Genomic DNA, 6,863 nt, shown 5'->3' with positions numbered 1-6,863 from the left:
TAATTTATTTTTATAAAACACCACTTATTACAAGTACAACATATCTCAATGTGCATCTTTAACTACATATTCTCACAGTAACAATTCTTGGTTCATTCATGATGAAATTGATGTGCAATTGTAGTGTGCTCTTTTAAAATGCACTTCACTTTCCAACAAAAGTGAATAACTGTGTCCGTAAACAGTAGTCCATATGACTCGTGCTGTGTCCCATGTTTTATAAAGTCACACAACAGATTTATGTGAGGAACTGACCCAAACTGCAAATGGGTCATTCTCAAAAAATTTACACTTTTCAACTTACAAAATATAAAAAATTTTCATTCAGTTCAGTTTTTGCATATTAACGCTTGAGGGTAAACATTTTGTAACATGTTGACATTCATTTTTTTATTCATAAAGGAAAACTTGGCTGTTGTTCTTTCTTTTATTATTTAATTTTGTTTCACGAATGAAGCAAGTTAACACTAATGAGGGTTACAACACATTTTGAGGGTTCAGTGGGGTACAACACCAGATATTACTGTGTGAAAATATTAGTTAAAATGTGAATTAATGCTGGGTAAATCAATATATGCATATTTAAGCAGCCTCTGAACTTAGACCTTAAAAATTATTTTCCACAACTTTATGTATTTAAAAAAAATTTAAAACATAAAAAAAAAAAAAAAAAAAAAAAAAAAAAGGTTTTAACATTGATAACACAAATGCCATGAAATCAAGGGACGCTAGACGACTCACAAAACTGAATCCTCCATTGATCTGCATTCAAATCTCACAGTGTTTTACGTCTCATATAATTTTTTTACTCTGGAGAGTAATTTTTAATTAAAACTGATAGTTGTAAGGATTCATACTTGTTAAATCCGCCACAGCAGTATCTATAAAATATATTTTTTAAAATCCTCCAGTAACACTTGATTGTGATTGGCTCATTCTGAACAGCGCTGCCAAAAGTAACAGGTGTCACGTGACAGCACCGGCTATGCGCTGCCTTTTTTTTGCTCCGGCACACTTTTTATGACTCAAAAATTCTACGGCACACCACTATCCCACATAGGCTAATCATCGTCAGTATTTTTCCTTTTCAAGAACTTGTCCGTGTTTTCTGTCCATCTTAGTAGCGTGTTTACTTGTAATGTTTGAAATTCGGCTATGAAAAAAACAAAAAACAAAACAAAACAAAAAAAAAATCACCTTGGTAGGCTACGCTGTGTGAGGTCACAGGTGGCAAGAGCGTTAAATGCGTAGTGAAAAAACAACAAATTTGCTTCTTTTCTAATTTGTAGATTTGTTCTATCAATGCCACAACAAATTACAGGGACGCAAACTCATGAGGGGTGAAAAAGGTAAGACAATCACTGGTCCACGAACATTTTTCTGGGGATATTTTTTTAAACAATAAGATAGAAGCACCAATTGCAGCTATTTTAGTGATTAAAGTTTATTCAAGTTTACAACTGTGCAGAATTAGCTGCAAAATAAAGAGTATTTTGGTGAGGCTTGCTTCTGTTTCACAAATGTGTTCAATTTTATTAACGGATTAGTTCAGTGACCCCTTCTGGAAATGTCACTAGGTGGCGACAAATGAGCATCTCATGTGCTTTGAGTGAGTCAGTGAATCATTTTGAGTCCTTCATGACCGAAATCTACCAAGAGACTTTAAAGTGTTTAAGCATTAAAAGAACAAAGCAGATCTATAGTCTTCCTTCAGTCTGAGCATTATTTTTCATCCAAAAAGACAACAATAATAGTCTAATAATAGTGAGTTTCAATAACGTCCTTACCTTCTCCTTTATTAAAACTTGCATGGCTACAAATCTACTGACTTCAGTATAAGAATTATAAACACAAAGCAGATCTACGGTATCATTTTCCTACAGTAGCCTATTTAAACTGCTGAGCATGGCTTTTATCAGAAAAGACCACAATAATAGACAAATAATAATAATTTTGAGTTTCAATAATGTTCTTTCGTCATTGTAAAGTGCATTTCACAGTTTTCGCAGTTGAGTCGAGAACGCTCCGTTCAACGCCAGCATCAAGCGCCGCATTGTCCTCCACATGACAAGAGTTGCAGAAAGTGTCACAGAGGGGCGATTTTACGAGTTGCCATGTAAAAAAGCGGGAGGTGTGCACAATAAACTTTGAAAACATGTATTTGGAAGAGAGAAAAAAAGCTTTCAGTTGCTTTGATAGCAGAAAGTAATAAAAGGACTCGTTTATGTTTAGGTCCAAGTGTTTTCTTGGTGAATTTAAATTAGTTCAATAACTGGGGTCTCTGATATTCGTAAACTATAAGCTAATATTTAATAAAAAGAAATGATGAGACATTCAATGTCTCTTCACAAATTTGGACAGTTTTTAAATATTTCTTTTTGCTTAGTACTCTCAAAGACATTATTGGTGAAGCAAAAACATGTGCGTGAAAAACACTTTGGTGTAAAGTGGCGTCACTTCATAGACTTCAATGTATTCTGCAGCGCTGACGCAAGTCACGTGAAAGACCCTTAATGCGTATATATCAGTCACTTTTGCACATTAATCATTGCTCTTCACAATCACAGAAGTGACCGATTATGGTTTCAAAACGGCAAATTTATTTTATTATAATATCAGTAAACTGATTAATAATTCATCAAGCTTGCGGTGAATACACACAGTTGACAAGTTACCACCTTCACTGTCACTCTTTTAATACAAGAGGGGTGGTTAACTACTGAATGGTTTCACCGTATTAACAATATAATACAAAATACGACAGTACATTTCACACGTAGTTGAACAATTTTGTTTTATGTGGTCCAGCTAGCCAGTTACCAACAAAGCGATATAACGCCATACCTACATTACCAGATGCTCTTCAAGAAAGACAAAGAAAGAGCAAATATTCAAAAACTAATAGACCATAAAATTATCTTTTATTTCCTTGTGTATCACTGATTAAAATTCTATAACGTGTACAATTGAATATCAACAAAATCATACTTACAGCCATGCTTGCTATTGCAAATGGAGGTCAGATTTATAATGTGCGCTTGCTATTGATGTCACAGAAATCTGTGAGTGTGGAGGTCTGCAGTCAGAGAGTGCAGCTGCCTGAGAGTGGAGGTCTGCAGTCAGAGAGTGGAGGTCTGCAGTCTGAGAGTGCAGCTGCCTGAGAGTGGAGGTCTGCAGTCAGAGAGTGCAGCTGCCTGAGAGTGGAGGTCTGCAGTCTGAGAGTGCAGCTGCCTGAGAGTGGAGGTCTGCAGTCAGAGAGTGCAGCTGCCTGAGAGTGGAGGTCTGCAGTCAGAGAGTGCAGCTGCCTGAGAGTGGAGGTCTGCAGTCTGAGAGTGCAGCTGCCTGAGAGTGGAGGTCTGCAGTCAGAGAGTGCAGCTGCCTGAGAGTGGAGGTCTGCAGTCTGAGAATGCAGCTGCCTGAGAGTGGAGGTCAGCAGTCTGAGAGTGCAGCTGCCTGAGAGTGGAGGTCAGCAGTCTGAGAGTGGAGGTCAGCAGTCTGAGTGTGGAGGTCTGCAGTCTGAGAGTGCAGCTGCCTGAGAGTGGAGGTCAGCAGTCTGAGAGTGGAGGTCAGCAGTCTGAGTGTGGAGGTCTGCAGTCTGAGAGTGCAGCTGCCTGAGAGTGGAGGTCAGCAGTCTGAGTGTGGAGGTCTGCAGTCAGAGAGTGCAGCTGCCTGAGAGTGGAGGTCTGCAGTCTGAGAGTGCAGCTGCCTCAGAGTGGAGGTCAGCAGTCTAAGTGTGGAGGTCTGCAGTCAGAGAGTGCAGCTGCCTGAGAGTGGAGGTCTGCAGTCAGAGAGTGCAGCTGCCTGAGAGTGGAGGTCAGCAGTCTGAGTGTGGAGGTCTGCAGTCTGAGAATGCAGCTGCCTGAGAGTGGAGGTCAGCAGTCTGAGTGTGGAGGTCTGCAGTCTGAGAGTGCAGCTGCCTGAGAGTGGAGGTCAGCAGTCTGAGTGTGGAGGTCTGCAGTCTGAGAGTGCAGCTGCCTGAGAGTGGAGGTCTGCAGTCTGAGAGTGCAGCTGCCTCAGAGTGGAGGTCTGCAGTCTGAGAATGCAGCTGCCTGAGAGTGGAGGTCAGCAGTCTGAGTGTGGAGGTCTGCAGTCAGAGAGTGCAGCTGCCTGAGAGTGGAGGTCTGCAGTCAGAGAGTGCAGCTGCCTGAGAGTGGAGGTCTGCAGTCTGAGAGTGCAGCTGCCTCAGAGTGGAGGTCAGCAGTCTGAGTGTGGAGGTCTGCAGTCAGAGAGTGCAGCTGCCTGAGAGTGGAGGTCTGCAGTCTGAGAATGCAGCTGCCTGAGAGTGGAGGTCTGCAGTCAGAGAGTGCAGCTGCCTGAGAGTGGAGGTCTGCAGTCAGAGAGTGCAGCTGCCTGAGAGTGGAGGTCTGCAGTCTGAGAGTGCAGCTGCCTCAGAGTGGAGGTCAGCAGTCTGAGAATGCAGCTGCCTGAGAGTGGAGGTCAGCAGTCTGAGAGTGCAGCTGCCTGAGAGTGGAGGTCAGCAGTCTGAGAGTGGAGGTCTGCAGTCTGAGAATGCAGCTGCCTGAGAGTGGAGGTCAGCAGTCTGAGTGTGAAGGTCTGCAGTCTGAGAGTGCAGCTGCCTGAGAGTGGAGGTCTGCAGTCTGAGAGTGCAGCTGCCTGAGAGTGGAGGTCTGCAGCCAGACCCTATTGGGGAAAAAAAGGCAACACCAAGAAAGAAAAATGACACGACATAATTATGGGACAACTCCGTTAAGTTCGCCAGTATTTGCTGAGAGCATCAAAAAATTGCCATTCTCAGTCAGTATTTTCACAAAGTTTAATAGTATAAGTTGTGTTTAAATGCATAAATATATTTACGTTTAGCAGCGAAGTTAACAGCGCAAATTACGATGACTATTGCTGCAGGCGTTTCAGCATTTCAGTTTAGATGCTTTTAATGTCCCGCCCTTTACTGAAATGGAAACTGTGATTGGTTAGCAATATCTCATCCTGGCCGAAACAAATGTTTTGATTGGTTGCTCAGCTGAGTCTGGAAAACATGACCTGACAACTTAGGATATCTCCAGTTCCTGCAAAGAAACTGCATGTGAGTGTGAGAGCCCATCTAAACTGAGACTCTATTGGAAAAATCAGACAAAAATAAATAAATAAATTCCCATATATACTTCCCATTGCAAAGTGATCAGAGTGATCATATCTCTGAATGTCATGGAGCCATTGCGTCTCCCTTTTTTATTTTTTTATTTTCTTTACAATAAAAATACTTTTACACATTCATCAGACCAGACTATGTTTTTCCGGTCTGTGCCCACTGCAGCCTCAGCTTTCTGTTCTTGGCTGACAAAAGTGGAACCCAACGTGGTCTTCGGCTGTTTTAGCCCATCCACCTCAATGTTTGACATGTTGTGCATTCTGAGATGCTATTCTGCTCACTACAACTGTACAGAGGGGTTATTGAACCAGTCTGGCCATTCTCTGTTGACCTCTCTCATCAACAAGGCATTTCTGTCCACAGAACTGCTGCTCACTGGATGTTTTTCACACCATTCTGAGTAAACTCTAGAGACTGATGTGTATGAAAATCCCAGGAGATCAGCAGTTACAGAAATACTCAAACCAGCCCGTCTGGCACCAACAATCATGCCGCAGTTGAAATCACTGAGATCGCTTTTTTCTCCATTCTGATGGTTGACGTGAACATTAACTGAAGCTCCTGACCCATATCTGCATGATTTTATGCACTGCTGCCACATGATTGGCTGATTAGATAATCGAATAAGTAGGTGTACAGGTGTTCCTAATAAAGTGGTCGGTCACTGTGTGTGAGCATATATATATATATATATATATATATATATATATATATATATATATATATATATATATATATATATACACACACTACCAGTCAAACGTTTTGAAACACTTGACTGAAATGTTTCTCATGATCTTAAAAATATTTGATCAGAGGGTGTATGCTTAAATGTTTAAAATTAGTTTTGTAGACAAAAATATAATTGTGCCACCATATTCATTTATTTAATTATAAAACTAAAATGTAATAAAAAAAAACTTTTTTGAAATTGATGACTTGGACCAAATAATAAAGAAAAGCAATACTGTTAAAATACTTCAATACTGTTTAAAAAGCATCCCAGGGTGATACCTCAAGAAGTTGGTTGAGAAAATGTCAAGAGTACATGTCTGCAAATTCTAGGCAAAGGGTGACTACTTTGAAGATGCTAAAATATAACACAATTTTGATTTATTTTAGATTTAGTTTAGTCACAACATAATTCCCATAGTTCCATTTATGTTATTCCATAGTTTTGATGACTTTACTATTATTCTAAAATGTGAAGAAAAATTATAATAAAGAATGAGTAAGTGTTTCAAAACTTTTGACCGGTATATATATATATATATATATATATATATATATATATATATATATATATACACATGTTCTATTTTATCAGATCTTGTATTACATTCTTATATTTAATTGTATTTTTTAGTTATTAGAGTTACTATATAGTAACAGGTGTACATAACCATATAAGTCAACCAAAAAAATTAAACAACTTACAACAAATAATTTATTTATAAGTTTTAATTTAGTTTTAATTGAACTTAAAGACAGTCACCTTTGCAAGAAAACAATAACACAGTAATTTGTTTATAATTTTCAACTAGTTGAGACTGATGCTTCCATAACTATATTCAAGCCAATCTCCCAATTAAAAAAAAACAAACTAAGATGTATTTGCCTGCTAAATAACATTACCTTCTGTATCAACTTTCAATACATCACAGAAAAACAAACATGTACATTTGCAAGGCATAAAAAACACATGTATAAGATTTTGTGACAATAATCCCTTTTACACCAGGTATTAAGATGC

Source organism: Myxocyprinus asiaticus, chromosome 5 (genome assembly GCF_019703515.2).
Source record: "Myxocyprinus asiaticus isolate MX2 ecotype Aquarium Trade chromosome 5, UBuf_Myxa_2, whole genome shotgun sequence".
NCBI lineage: Eukaryota > Metazoa > Chordata > Actinopteri > Cypriniformes > Catostomidae > Myxocyprinus > Myxocyprinus asiaticus.
Note: the sequence above shows the minus strand (reverse complement) of the source record.